Source organism: Nannospalax galili, unplaced genomic scaffold (assembly GCF_000622305.1).
Source record: "Nannospalax galili isolate Female #2095 unplaced genomic scaffold, S.galili_v1.0 scaffold418, whole genome shotgun sequence".
NCBI classification, from domain to species: domain Eukaryota; kingdom Metazoa; phylum Chordata; class Mammalia; order Rodentia; family Spalacidae; genus Nannospalax; species Nannospalax galili.
In genome coordinates, this window is record NW_008342003.1 from 488,453 (window position 1) to 504,452 (window position 16,000).

Here is a 16,000-nt window from a genome sequence, read left to right on the forward strand (position 1 = left end):
CTGGTCAACCTACCAGCCATCACACCAGTAAAGAAAACTGACTCTCCCTCTCCCAGCATCGATCAGTTGCCAATAGATTCTCAGTTAGGGCTGGGGTCTCCGGTCCCTCCACCTCCCCTGGGCCCCTGTCTGACTGGGTTTGCACAGGTCTGGTGTATGCTGTCATAAGTGCTGTGGATTCACAAGTGTGACTACGCCATGGTGTCCAGGCAAGTTTCCTTGCACTTACCTACCAACTCTGAGCCTCACCTCTTCATGCCTTTGCTACGGGAGAGTGAGAAAGGAGGCGTACTTGGGGAGCGAGCTTTCCACAGAAGCTGCTGCAGAAACAACCAAGGGATGAAGCCGGCCTCCACTGATGATTTCAGAGTGGTCTCCAACCATCTGTGATCTAGATCTGATACCTGGCTTTAGGAGGCTGTATCTACTTTCCTCTGTCTGAAGTCCTTTGCAGTACAGTGTGACGGTGTGCACCCACCGAGGTGAGGGTTCAACAGAGCACTCGGGCAGGAGAGCAACTCCTAGTGCCGCCATGCTCCTCTGCAGACTGTCCGAAGCCGGCTGAAGGCACACAGAGAAACGCCACAGGGAGACAGGCAGGAGGAAGCCAAAGCACCGGCAAAGGGAGCAGGCAGTCCTCAGTAACTTGCACAGCTCTGTGTCTATCCCATCAGGGCTTCTTCCCTCAGTCAGGCCAGCGACACGAAGATGGCTGGCAAACAGTTGTGGATAAAGAGCAAGCAATTCTTTAAGTCATAAAACCCCAAGACAACCACCAAAGGCTGATTTTTATGAGTCTCTCTAGAGTCTTGCTTGCTATAAAGCACTCTCCTAGGGTAGCTTTAGCCCTGGACTTCCATTTTAAGATTCATAACTCCACACAACTTTAATGGAAATCAATAGACCCAGGAATCCCATACTATTTATAATTAGTGTGAAACGCCGGTCTTCATCACAATCCAAGGTAAAACCTATTTCATCATAACCAGACAGTTTTTCACATGCTAGATATGAAAGACAAATATCACCATTTACGCCTCACCAGGCAGGTACAAGAAACTGAATTATAAAGACTAATGGAGGCACAGGCACCCGGAACACGACTATAGAGAAAACAGACGGAAGTTGCTCACAGATGCTTGGCGGTTTTTCTTAGTGATCTCTGGATGTCTCCATGCCTTCACACTGTGGGGTCTCCATAGGCCTCACATACATGCATGCTCCTCATGTCTGCCATGAGTTCATCACAATAAGCAACCAAGTGTGCAAGTAAATAAAAATAAATGAGTTTCATAGTTTTGCTGAACTTCCGTAGCTGAGGCAGGTCTCAGGTTCAGGTTCCTGGGGAAGTGACCGACATGGGGATGGGCATGCAGGTCTTGGGCTGTGAGGGAGCAGAATGGGGCAGGAGGAGGAAGTGGATTCCGACAAAGTGCCCACGATTCAGGGAGACCTCTGTAGCAAGGGTGACCCTACAGTGCTGTTCCACTCTGAGGACAAAAGGCTTTCTACACCCACACGTGGGGACTGTCCCTGTCCCTGGAGATGACAGGTGGCTCTCTGCATTTGAAGGCTCTGCCCAGGGACAGACTCAGTATGGCTTCTTGGCTGACAGCACCCCCTGAAGCAAGAAGAGGCATCAAGTGTAAGAGCAGGCATGCCTAGCACACAGCCGCACCTACCATGTGGCACAGGTCAGAGCAGTCAAAGGGGTCACACCTGACCGTGAAAGTGCCTCATCTGACCTTGGTGGTGCCTGTTATTAAAACTATACCTTATTTATTTATTTATTTATAGATGGGGTCTCATGTGTCCCAGGCTGACCTTGACTTACCACTCAGCTGAAGATGACCTTGAACTCCTGGTCCCCGAGCCTTCAGCTCCCAAGTTCTGGTATTAGGCCTACACCATCTCTCCTGGCTCTAAGTTACCCTGTAAGGAAACCATCTTCATGTTCTTCTTTTCAGAAAGTCATCACGAAAATGAACAATGGCCACTTGGTTCATCTGGTCCTCACAACCAAAAAGCACCTCTCCCTGTTCCACTCACTTCACGGTTGCTGCACAGATAATGGCAGACAGAGGCTTCAGAAGGAAAGAAAAATATGAATGGTATCAGCCTCTAAAGTCCCTGGTCTGCTGAGTACTAGTCAATCCTGTGAGAGTCAATCCTGTACTGATTGTCAATTTGACAGGATCTAGAATCACCTAGATAAGCCCTTAGACATGCCTCTGGGAGACCTTTGGGATTGGGTTGAAGTGGGAAGATACACCCCAAATGAGGGCAGCACTGGTCCACGAACTGCTTCTGTTTCCTGATGGCGGATGTAGTATGCCCAGCTGCCTCATGCTTCTGGACTCTTGAGTCCTCTGCCACTGTGGATTCTGCATGACCAGCTGCTTCCGGCTCCCGCTGCCTTGACTTCCCCAACGCCATGGATGGTGCTTTGAACTGTGCCTGGAATCAACCCCTTTCTTCCTTGTTAGTTTTGTCAGTGTATTTTATTCCAGCGATGGGAAAGGTAAGGGAGACACACGGCGCATCATTTAAAAACGGTCTCCTGCCCCCAGAGTCGACTTGCAGTGGGAAACCCTGTTTTTGCCAGAGCTATTTGTCCCATCAAACAGGAGGCAAATGTCTACCATCCCCTGCATTCGGTTTTAAATGGACAGAGGAATTAATACTCAGAAATAAGGTGAGTAGAAACTCAGCTTATCTGCTGGGCTTGTGGCTATGGACAGTCAGGGAGGGCTCAGGAGACCTCAGCACTCACTGGAAGTAAGACGTACTCTGTGGCCTTGGCATCTTGTACAGCTGCCCCTCCTGGGCCCTACATGCCGTTACACTGAAGAATTGTTTTAAGGACTCTGCCCTGTTTCCTGCATGAGGAATCGATTTAGAAGGAAATATCCATGATATATTTGCTCTCTTGAGCAGGTACAAGTTGTATGAGCTTGAAGCAGCTCATCCTATTGACACGGGCTTCTTCAGTTAGGACTTAGCTTTGGATGAGGTGCAAGGACTCAGCCAGGTGTCCCAGCTCACACCGTTCACCTTGTTTTTAGTGACTGCTTCATTTGCGGTCCGTTCCTCTGATTTGTGGCTGTTCTTAACATCCTCCTGCGAATGTGTCCTGGGCTAAACTATTTCTGTTCTTTTTGGATACAGATCTTTTTTATTCTTTCATAATTCTATGTCTTTTATCTAACTCTAAGTACAATAAGCGCTTAGCACATGTCTGCCAACTGACTTAATAGTTTTTGAGGTACATTAAAGCAAAAAGTTCATACAAGGAAAGAAGCAAATGACAAGGAATTCAAGCGTTGGTGTCGAGGAAAAGGAGGTGCTGGAAAATGTCAAATTTGTTATGTGTATATAATCACACCTGAGTTTTGAATTTGGGTCTGAGGGTCCCAGAAGCCAAGGGGAAAAAGAAAATAAATTTCCTAGGCTTTGTCAGAAAGAAGAGAGCAGAACAGGCCTGTGCAAGTTATGTCTGGTGAGTGTAAAGGGTAACTCTCACAGGGACTCTACCATGAGGGACACAGTGAGCCTGTCACAGAAACTGTAGCTGGGGGCTGAGGAGATGGCTCAGTAAGAAAGAGGGTTTGCTGTCCAAGAATGAGGAACTGAGTTCAAATGCCCAGCACCCATGTAAAAAGCTGGGTGTGGTTGTGGGTGTCTATAACCCCAGCACTCTGGTGGGCAGAGACCACAGGATTTCTGGGTCTTGCTGGCTGCCAGCTTAGCCCCAGGTTCCCTGACACACCCTGTTTCAAGTGGAAAAGGCAGGGGCTAAGAGGCAGGACACTGGAGGTCATCCTCTGGCCTCCTCGTGTACGTACCTGTGCATATGTATGTATACACCACACACACACACACACACACACACACACACGGGATGAAAATATAGTTGGGGAATTATGTAGGTTGCTTCCAACAGAGTCCAGTCATGATCTTTTATGACTGATGTACGAAAATTACCATAACAGCTTCTATAGAAGGAAATGTTGTCCATGCTTAGGAGTCTGGCTTCAAACACACACTTGGGCAAAGCTCTCCTTCTTTGGAGTTCTCTCCCGTCACCTTCCTGTTTCCAGCCCTTTTCCTTGGGCTCCTTTGTAATCACGGTCTTCACACCTCCTCCTCATGCCCCTCCACCTGCACATCATAGTTACATATCTGGGACTTGTCACTCTTGCTTAAATAAACACCGTTTTAGGGTGACTCCGTAAATATGCCTTTCAGGTTCACTAAATAGCACGGCACATGAGGTGGCTGCCTGTTGTCTGCAGGTTCTCCTTGAGACAAGTCTAGCTACCCTCGAACCTGGGCTGTCCTTAGCCACTTACTGTGGAGGGACAGGCCAAGGCGGCTTTGTTTTGAGTCTGAGGACCTAGCCTAAGTTCTGCAGGGAGACCTGGAGATCTCTGACGCACCCGAAGAACCAATGAGAGAGAAACATCTCAGACTCGGGGACCAGTGGGAGGACAGGGAGGGGCATAAAGGTTGCTCCCTTGTATGCAATAACAAGAGCTCTGCTTGCAAGACAGTGAGCCTCCTGGGGTCTGTGTTGACTCCTCCCCTACTCATCCCCTGCCCCCCGCCGTGGGGGAGGCAGCAGCCGAAACAGCAACAACTTACTACATCAACACAGTATGCTCTGCCAACTTCAGGGACATCTGTCCTCCCAAGCAACTGCAAGTCCTCGTTGTAGCCAAGCTTAACCACAAATATAAGCCAAACCCAGGTACAAGTGATCAGATCAATAGATTAGCTCAGCCAGGCTTGGGGGAGCCATGGCAGAAAGTTGTCCTGGAGACCCTAGACTCATTCATCAGCTAAGGGTCACTGATGACTTAAATCAGTGCATTTCTGCTTCATTTTAGATCTAATGAAATGCTGGGTGTTTAAAGATGCCACCTGTCGCGGTGGTTTGTTCTATGACTCTTGATAACAGTCAATCCACAGGTATCAGAGACCGAAAGCCCAAATTCCACTTCATGTGCCCACACATCACTGCACACAACTATGGGCCACCTGCCACATACCAGGCGATGCTATAGGAGTTGGAGATAAAAATCACATGAATGAGAAAAATAAAAACTGAAATTGTCAGGAGTGTGTCAAGGAGTGGGTCAACCAAAGCTTTGCTTCCAAAAATGATCTTGGATATTTTTACTGAAAGTGTTGGTCTCAACTTTTACCTGTCTGGATAAAGGAGAACACAACACAAACACATTTAATGCAATCTAAGCATTTGGAAGAGCAGTTTGTTGACAGGACAAGTCTGATGAGTCAGAGAAGTTTATAAACATGTCTCTGGTACAATAAGATGTTTACCTAGTTCTTGAAAAAATACTGTCTCATTTGCCTGAGAATTCCTAAAAATTTATTGGTAAAAATGGGGCAATCCCCACTTTTTCAGGAATATAGGTTATCCCCTAACCAGGGTAGGATGTATTGCTTCATAAAATGTCAACATCAAAACAATATAGAAAAAATAATTACAGACAGTGTTAGTGCTGTAAGCTGATAAGGACCAGATGGTCTTTTGTATTTATGCTTTTCCTTGTGCATACAAATGCTTTCGGGATCCAATTAGCCTTCCTCAAAACTCAAACTGGGTAATTACTATCATTATCCTCTTTTCAAATAAATCTGAAGTCTAAACTGCAATTTTGTTTTTTTATCTTGCATTTGGTATTCACACGTTTTAAGAATTATTCTTTGCCATCGACTCAGAAAACTTCTTAACATGAACTGAAGTAAATAAAGTGCTGCAGGATTATATTTAAAGAATAAGTCTTCAGAAAACCATGACTCACTCTGTAGAAGGGAAAGTGCTCAGAACGTGAAGCACTCCTCCGCCAGCCTGCCTCTGCCAGGGGCGCGTACGGAGGAGAGAGTCCCTGATCTCCCAGACTGTGTATTTCCTTCCGCTTTGGAGAGCAGAAGGAGAATCTCTACAGAGACATCAGCAGTGGTGCCTGCCAGAGAAGGAGTCTCAGCATGGTGTCATGTGGCAGCCATTTCAGTTAACTTCTGACTCTGCCCCCAAAGTACAGTGCCGCAGCCTTCGATGAGCTTGGAAAGCTAGCAGAGCACAAAACAAGCCCGACATGTCATCTTTATGGGGCTGTTGGCCTTGGGACAGCAGAGTCATGTTTCACAACATCTCTGAGCTGCAAAGCTAAGGGGTGTGTATAAGCTCCCGTAACTCATAGTAGGGAGATCACCAGAATCTATTTCCAGGGAGATGGACACGTGAGAGTAGCTTCAGGAAGCAGATATTTTCTTTTAGGCATGAGACCAAGGATAAGGGTTGTCAGGCAACCTGTGTATTCCTTGGCGGAATGGAATGAAATTTGTATAGTGATGGGTATCCGAATCTACATTTTTGGAACCATCCCCCAGTAAGGAGGTTAAAGCTACTCAGAATACCTGCCTGATATCTCACAGTTTAACACGGTGATGAACTGATTTGGGCTGGGGGTGGGCAGTGATTCTGAAAATAGCTGACAGAGGGGAAGTCAGGTTGATGAGCTGGAGCCAAAGGGCCAGTGGTCCCGGAGGCACTTCTGCTGAGGAGGGATGCTGCATGTCACCACAGCCACAGAGGTGGCCTGTGGCCTGCCCGGCAGAGGATGGCAAGGGTTGCCATGCCAGCTTCCGGGCCCAGAGGTGGCCGTGGGCTGTCCTGGTAGTGGTGGCACAGGCACGCAGACATTGACACGGAAGGCTACATGGTCGGTTCTCTGTCTCGAATAATGACAAGGACCTCACACCACACTGAAGAGGACCTTGAAGACAGTGATTCTTTCTTTTAATCATCCCACAGATATATATTAGACATCTTCTTAGTGTGAGACATTGAGGCCTTGGCTCTCCACCTGTGTGTGACCAGGCCCCCATCACAGATTGTATTAGAGACCTGTTGGGTACTGATTTCCCATGATTAAAACATTCCATTTCCTTCCCTAAGGAAGGAGGGAGGCACATTACACAGTGGAAAGAGAAGAAACTTACAAGGCTCAGTAAGTGTCCTGGTTTGTGTCTCCATTGCTGTGACAAAACACTCTGACCACTACCAACTTGGGGAAGAAAGGGTTTATTCAGCTTACATCTCCCAGGTCACAGTTCATCAGGGAGCCCAAGGTAGGAACTCAGGGTAGGAACCTGGAGACAGGAGCTGGAACACAGACCATGGAGGAATGCTGCCTACTGGCTTGCTCCCCTGGCTCCTGCTCATCCTGCTTTCTTATACAATACAGGACCACCTGCCCAGGGGTGGCACCACCCACAGTGGGCTGGGCCCTCCCACATCACTCAACAATCAAGAAGATGCCCCACAGACATGGCCACTGGCCAGTCCAATGGAGGCAATTCCCCAGTTGAGGCTCCCTCAACCCAGGTGTGTCAAGTTGACACTAAAGCTATCCAGCACAGTAACTAAATAAAATTCACAAATCTTAGAAAGTTCCTGAAACTTAGAAGATTCACAAGGCCCTTCCCCAAGTTCATATAAGCAGGAACAACTCCCAGGAGGGGAGAGTTCTAAAGAACTGAGCTGTCTGTAACTCAGGCCTTTGATCTGCTCCTGTAAGAAACCCCTCACAGATACTTCTGTAAATAGCTCCAAGAAATTCACTGGCTCTTTAAGTTAGATGTAGGGGGAATAGTCTCTTTAGTTTGTGGTCATTGCCTCATCTGGTGTTAATAGACATATTTGTTCATGTATCTCCTTGAAAAGTAACCACAAGACCCCACACAGCACTACTACAATCCAAGTGTTTAGAGAGGCACCATTGCCTGCTGTTAGGAGTCCTGGCTGTGTTGTATGCCTTAGCCTTCTGTGGTAACCCAGTGTCCACCGGCCATGAAATCAGTAATGCTGTGGACTGTCTCCATGATCCCTGAGTGTATGACTCTCCTTGAAGAAGCACCTTCCTATCTGTATACATGTGTTTTATCTTTCAACATCCTTCTTGGGAAAAGCATAGCAGGTGGATTATCCCGACTTTACATACATTCAAGGTGGATCGGTACATTAGAGGACTTCTCCAAAGCTACAGCACACATACAAAGCCCAAGAGGGACTCAAATGGGAGTCTTCTCGCAGTAAATCCACAACTATGCAGACAGCCTTGTTCCATTGTCAGACTGGAGCTTTTGCATCTGAGCCCCTTGCAGGACTGCCTGAGCGGCTGTTCGGCTGCCTGAAGCTGCTTGCGGTCTCTGAATGTCTCGCTGACTGAGGGTGCAGGTCTAAAGCCTGGGGGGAAGCAGAATTTGAATAGGGGCAGAACCAGCGGAAAGAGTGGAGGAGCTTTCTAGTTATCAGGCCTGGGTTCAGGGGTCAGTGTGACCCAGATGAGCCTCATGCAGTGACGGAACCTCCCTGGGGCTTGGTTTCCACACAGGCAAACACTTCTTTAAGTGGCTAGCACTGAAAGTGAAATGCACGAAATTCTGGCTTCTCCACCGTGGGTCGTTGAATCTCACAGGAGTGCCACAAGGACCAAAGGAACTCTACTGAGGATGTCACAGAGGTAGCACTGGCTCGGAGCGGACCAGGAGTTCTCTAGGTTCTTCCCTCCGTCAGATTGCCTTGGATCTGTGCGTTTTGTTCTATTTTGCAGGGGAGGAGAGAAGTCCTTAAGGGTTCTCATAAAGTGCTTCTCTTGAAAGCGTGAGGACCTGAGCTTGAGCCACAGCACCCCTAAGAAGCCAGGTGTAGTGGTGTCCAGTGGTGGCTGGAGACTGGAGGAGGCAGATCTCCGGGCCTTGCTGACTTGCCAGCTCAACCTAATCAGCAAGCTTCTGACATCGGTGGGAATTCTGGTTCCCAAAGCAATGTGGAAGTGTCCTGAGGATGAACAGCAGAGGTGGACATCTGGCTTCCACAGCCCCCGCCCCCAGCTCTTGGGAATGTCTAGCATACAGGAATCTAGAGTCTACCTACTTGCTCGTCACATGTGGGCAAGGAGGCCGGGGTGGTAGTCATCTTTTGTCTCTCACAGCTCGGGGGAGAAGTCTCATTTTGCACTTTCCAGAAATGGAAGTCATCCCCAAGCAGGCAGTGAGGATGACTGACTGTATTTGCTTACGGATACAAATTAAAGGGGAAAATCACAACAATCTCTGTACTATCATAAGGATTTCTTTTTTATTTAAATGCAGCTTCAACTCTCCAGTTAGGACGAGATCCAGAAACAAACTTCCAATATCTGCTTAGTGAAATGGTCTTCCTGCCAGTCAAATGGTTGTGTGGGGTCCAGAAAATAATTGAGATGACAGTCCAGTTTTGCACTGGAGGTTAGAATATCCAATTACATCAGCTCTCTGTCCTGATGTCGGCTGACCCTGCTGACATGCTGGATACTGCTGACACCAGAGGGGAGGGTGGGACGTGGCCCCACACGAGGACATCTTCGAATCGGGCTCTCGTGGTTCCAGAGGCATTCATGGGGTGAATATGGGAGAGGGGAACGAGGCAAGGCTCAAGGCCAAGGCAGATCTGCCAGGAGCTGCTCCCCACCGGCACCATGGCTGTCCTGGGTCACTTGGATCAGTTCCTCTGGTTTACAAAGGCAGTTCACAGAGGAAGAGTCACACACCCTTCAGGGTCACACACAGGAAGACCCACTCTAGTTACTCCCGCTTGCAAGACCAGGCACGTAGTCCAGGCTGGGTAAGTGGGTTTCCTTCCTCAGAGTTCATTCTATAGGTACGTGCTTTGATCTTAGAAATCTCATTTGTACTGAGCTCAGCCTTCTAATACTAAACGGTATAAGAACACAAATTTTCCTCTCTAAACATCTATTATTTTTTGTTTGCTTGAATTTTTACAGAAAGAGAAACAAATTCTACTTCCAAACTTGGAATATATGATAGAATAACAAAACAATTGTTACATGTTTATAGAGGGTAAATGGTGGCTCACCATGAGACATGTTTATCCTAACCTGCATAATTTATGAATGTGACCTTATTCGAATAAAAGGGTCTTTGAAGATAGAGTTAAGGATCTTGAGCTGAAATTATCTTGAATTACCTGTATGGATCTTAAACCTATGACAGATGGTTTTTAAAGAGGTAGGTAGGGGAGATTTGAAACTCAGAAGAGAAGGCCAACACATGAGGATGGAACAGAGGCATACACTCCTGTTCCAAGGACCTGCAGTCACCAGAACTGGGAAAAGCAAAGCAGGTGGCTCCCTGACCTCAGAGCACATGGCTCTGTTGAACCATGGATTTCAACCTCTGCTCTCCAGAACACTGAAAGAATACAGCGCTCACATTGTAAGACATTAAGGTTGTATCACTGATGGAATTCTCATGACACTAGGAAAATAAAACAGTATGCATGAATATACAGCACGCGTGCAGATGCTCAACATGTATATCACAAATATATTTTGGAAAGATTTTTTTTATAATATGGGATCAAGATTTCTTCATCATTTCGGACACTTCTGACAACACAATGTAAACCAAGTAGAGAGAAAGGAACACTGGGCTGTCTTTTACTCATAAGGAGTCATTAAATTCTAGGTGAAACTTGTGCTGACTCTATTAATGGAACTTATATTCAAAGGAGAAGATACTGTGTTCACAGTATTTTACAGCATACAACTTTCTCAAATCCTTTTGTGATTTTGTGCTTTTATTTTTATGTGTATGCAATTAGAGTAAAAATTTCCCATGTCTAACTGGCTCTATTAATAACAATAAACAGTTGTCATAATGCTCATAACTAATAATTAGTGAGCACTTACTGTGACTTGGGCACTAACCTGAACCATATGTGCATTGCTTGAACAAATCTATACAGAACTCTTCTGAGGAATGTATTGTTATGCACTGTTTTTTCATATGTGAAAGTGAACGATGTGCTTGGCAAGATAAAGTGACTCTTCTTAGCTGAGGGTTCTATGAGTAGGGATGATCTGCGTCTGCCCCAGCGACTTGGGTCACAGCTCAGAGGCCAAGCACTAGGAGGCAGAGCCTGAAATCTGCTGTGGATTGAGTCCTCACGATCAGTCGGGGAGCCCTGATGGAGCCTCTTTAAACTTTCTGGCTCAGTATGCTAGAAGAGACTAAATTATTTTAAAAATGACAGCCCTGAAGCAAACTTTTCCTGGAGCTAGGAGGCGTACAGAGGAGGGTTCAGATTTTAACAGAGTAGAAGACGTGATGCTCCAGGAGGAGGGACACAGAGAAAGAGTGCAAAAATGCATTGGAGAACCAGACCTGGCCTTGCTTGCAGAAGCTGTCAGCACGGAGCTCATGAGCCCAAGGGCAGCCCCCGTGCTTTCCCATAAGGGAATTAAGTAAATTGGATTTCCATTCCAGAAAACAAACCGGGAAAGCAAAAGCGGCTGTGTGAATAAAACCTGCACAGTCCCTGAGACAGAGTGGTGATTCTCAACAGCAGAGTCTGTCTATAACAACCAAGAGCTGCTATAACAACCTGCCTAGCCCTTCACGCTCACTGGTACGGGGGACACACACAACTCACATTTCTGCCCTTAGATCTTTTTCTGTGCTCAGGTACTGCCAAGCATAAGGCCGGGGTCCTGACTGGCTCCCAGCAGAGGAGGCAGGCCAGAGGGTTTAGACACCTCAGAGGGAGTCCGTGGTAATGACACTGATGCTTTCACAACCGCACCATAGCTTTACACAGAGCCACGGGACTGGAAGCTCCTGAACTACATAGAAAGGTACTCAGCTCTTGGAGCGCATGGTCTTCATAGTTCATCAGAAGCAGAGCAAATACTCTGCACTCAAAGAAGTTTCTGGAATTCCTGCTCTAGTGTGGTAGATTCTTAGGGCCTCAGGAGGGAAAGAAGCGTTCTTCCCATCTCTGGTCCCCACCATGCACACACTCAGCCTCACCTTAAGGAAAAGGTACGGTTCGTGACTTTGGAGCCAAAGCAGACTTAGTCTGGACGGCAACCTGACAGCCCCTCCATGTGTGACTCTATATACTGCAGTAGTAACGCACTCACATGATTATAATAACTGACAAATGCCTTAACCCGGAGAAATGAGGTCTCGTGGGGAATACAGTGAGCTGACTGTGGTCTGTTACTCACTTATAAAACTTGGACTCTTAAACATACATTGCAGCTCTCCAAATGAGAGTCAGAAAGCGACTAAGAAAACTGGTGATCGTGATGTTGCAGATGTGAAATTGTAGCTAAAGCAAGCAGAAAGAACGCAGCAGTAAGAGCGACTAGAAAAACCACCCGCGAAGGCCCCGGGCCATGGTCCTGCACTGGGGTCAAGATCATGTCCCGCAGACCACGGAAGGATCGGAGAGCAGAGTTCTGCCGAAACTTACACAAACACAGCTCTACTCTCCACTTAACGTAGCTGCAAAGTGAAGTTCACGAGGACCATATGTTGACATTCATATCCACATGACTGTGGCCACTCCAAAGTATATGCCAGACAGCGTGTGAGCTTACCAAACCTCAACAGCACCTGTCACCTTGACAGGAAGTGCGCAGTGTGTTGAGGCGAAAAAGAGAACTTTCAAACAACATGCCGCTTTGGCTGGGAGCTCAGTTTGTTTCCAGGAATTCTAGATGCACTAGCTCGTTTATCTTAAAAACAAAAGCCCTAAGCATGATGAGGCTGTTTGTTACGCAGAGTAGTGGAGTCAGTCATTCCCATAGTATAGAAAAGTGACTCAGCCTGAAGGATAAACTCCATTATCTATAGTTCCATGCTCCTGTTTCTGACCGTTTCATAAGCACACACCAGCGAAGACACAGGACACCTCCAGGACGTCATGTGCACCAGGTCAGCCCGTAGTTGCGCGTCTCCAACTTGGTAGAACTGACATTTCTGTGTTGCTGTTTGCCCAGCTTGTCTCTCAGGAGTGCGTTCGTGACTTCAGTGCTGGTAATGAAGAGATATGCTACGGCCCTGTTATTCTTTACAACGACATTGCAACCACGAGAAAATTTAAGTTAACTTTTTGAGCAAGAGATGAGGCACGTGACAGTCTTTGTTTTGTCCTTCATGAGACAAATCACATGAAAACCGGACTGACACTTCCTGGCTTATCAGCCAATCTCTTTCCAAAGCCACCTCCTCTCCTAAAGCAACATCTGGACATGTCTAAATCAGATCTGGGGCTCTCAGAAGAGCAGGCATGCTACCCAGAGCTTTGTCTAGACCCAGAATTCGATGGAACGCAGGCTTCCCATCATGCACTGTAACACAGACAGCAGCCCGGGCGGGCTGTTGGCGTCCCAGTGGTGGATGATGTCTCTCGCTCACTTGTCTCTTGGTCCAGACTCTTGAAGCACAGTGCCTGATACTGAGAGTGTTTGCTCAGTAAGGGAATTTTCTTAGTTCATGAGAGAACTTTTGAATGTTGTTCATCAGAAATGGGCAAGTTGGGAGGGCAGAGTGATGATTCTGAGAAGATATGAGGTGTTTGCAGTGATGATCAAAGTCCGCAGGAGTAGGGACATGAAGCCAGAACCTAACTCACAGATAACCCGGGGTCTTCTAGTTAAGAAGGCTTATGTCCATATAACTTTCGTCCTTAAAGACAGAAAGACTCGATGTGACTTCCCATTTAGAGCTGAGCAGTCCGTAGCTTGTTCCTGCACTGTGAGCAGCCGCAGCCTCTCGTAATCACTACTGTAGAAAGGAGCTTCTCTGCTGAGGGCAGGGAGATGCATGAACCTATGATACAGTGGCAAGAACTTAGAGGCCAGTTTAATACGATGACCACTTAGTGGGGGAGAGTGGGTTTCCTTCAGGTATGCAGCCTGATTAGACATGTGTATGAGTACATGTTCCAGGAGATGCTTTACATCCATGTACACACAGGCAGCACTAAGTAGACCCAGTGGGTTTTAAAGGAAAGAAAGAACACATGAGGTTGGGAGGGAAAGGTTGCAGAAAATCAGGGAGGAGTTGGAGGAGAGGGAGTGGGGCATGGATTTGATCAAAACACATTATTTGCATGTATGAAATTCTCAGTAAGAAGAATATGGAAAGGCTGAGGCCACACATGGAAAGACAATGGGGTGGCTGTCAGGCTTCTTTGGACAGGATGGGGTTCATGGAACAACCTAGCTTATACCCGTCATCTAAGCACAAGAGGAGCTGTGAAGCTGGGAGCCAGGGCAGCACACTGATTGATCAGTCCCACACACACCTCCACTAACAGAAAGACCAACAGCTGTTAGGCATCTCACCAAGCTTATTATTGCTTTTATAACATATTGATTTCTCTCTCTCTCTCTCTCTCTCTTTTTTTTTTTTTTGGTCTTTTTGAAGCAGGGTCTCCGTGTAGTCCCAGCTGTCCTGAAACTCACTGTGTAGACCAGGCTGGCCTTGACCTCATAGAGATCCACCTGCCTCTGCCTCCCAAGTGCTGGGATTAAAGGTGTGCACCACCACGCCCAGCTTGATTTCTCTTTATTGCAGATCTTTGTTTCCCAGAGTAAATGCTCTAGGAGGTTTTTGAGAGCAGAGGAAACTCACCACCCAATGTTGTGATGAGCTAATCTGTGTACTTTCCACTTAAACCACTTAAGTCCTTTAAGAAGATGAAATGATAGAATGGAATTGAAATTTCTGCAGAGCTCTGACTTGAATGTGGATCGTGATAAGGTAATGGCAAGTCTTTGATTTACAGAGAGAAGAGTCTCTGAGATAGCTCAAGCTTGGCTTCTTCCTCTGCATATCACGTAATAGAACCAAAGTCAAAGGAAGACCTTCCATCTTCTACAAATAGAGGGTCATATCGGAGATGCTGTGTCTATTGAATTCTTAGGCTTCGTTACTGAACCACCAATGACCCAGCACAGTTTTCCTGAAGAAAGTAGCCACTTCATGTGGAAATACCTATTTTGAGTCATAAACAGAACAGTTTTCTCTCATGCTTCAACATTTTTCATTTACATTATTTTATTTGGAAATGTTCCCACCAGCACAGAGAAACTAGCCTTCACAGACAACAGATGTCATCAGTTTAGATATCATCAGTTTATTATAAAGGGCGGCATGGACATTATTTACATGATGAAATATTTCAGAGCTTCAGTGGAATGGGCAGCTTTGTGTGATGCCATTTCAACAGTGCTTTCAGTCTACATACTTCCCGAGAACGTCACCGTTGCTAAATAAGAAATAACCCTTATTGTCTATAACAACTTTGGTGCCTCCGTACTCTGAGAGAAGAACTTCGTCTCCAACTTTGACACTAACTACTTGAATCTCTCCACCCTTTCCTTTAGTGCCTGATCCCACAGCTACCACCACTGCTTGCAGTACTTCTCCTCGAGACTTTTCTGGAAGCGTAATGCCACCTCTGGTGACAGCTTCAGCCGCACTCCTTCCAGCCAGTACTCCAATAAACAGCGGAAGAAGCTTTCCAAATGCCTGTCCAACCGTGACTCTGGCCACCGCAGCTGTAAGGAGAGACCTGTAGTCCGGCCCAGGGACACATGAAAAGCACTTCAACATTCTTTTAGCACAATAGTCTATAAGTGTTTCAGTCACTCCAGTTACATCCAAAGAGAAATATTGTTAAAATGACCATCCTACCAAAAGAAATATAGAGATTCAATGCAATCCCAATCAAAATCCCTGTGACATACTTCACAGAATTAGAAAAAATCATCCTCAAATTCATATGGAAGCACCAAAGACCCTGGATAGCCAAAGCAACACTGAGCACAAAGAGCAATGCTGGGGGGATTACTATACCTGATCTCAAAGTATAATACAGAGCTATAGTCATAAGAACAGCATGGTACCAGTGCAAAAACAGACACATAGATCAGTGGAACATCACTGAAGATCCAAACCTGAGTACATGCAATTTCAGCCACCTGATATTTGACAACGGTGCCAAGAACACACAATGGAGGAAAGACAGCATCTTCAACAAATGGTGCTGGCAAAACTGGATCTCCACCTGTAGAAGAATGAAACTAGATCCTTATCTTTTGCCTTGCACAAA

At 46.5% G+C, this 16,000-nt stretch overlaps 1 protein-coding gene and 1 pseudogene across 4 annotated transcripts in view; both read right to left on the reverse strand.

The window, feature by feature from the left end:
- Fat3 (FAT atypical cadherin 3) overlaps positions 1–16,000 on the reverse strand; it is a 692,898-nt gene that overhangs the window by 258,570 nt on the left and 418,328 nt on the right. The gene's annotated exons all lie outside the window — the stretch shown is intronic.
- LOC103737925 lies at positions 15,121–15,501 on the reverse strand (annotated as a pseudogene).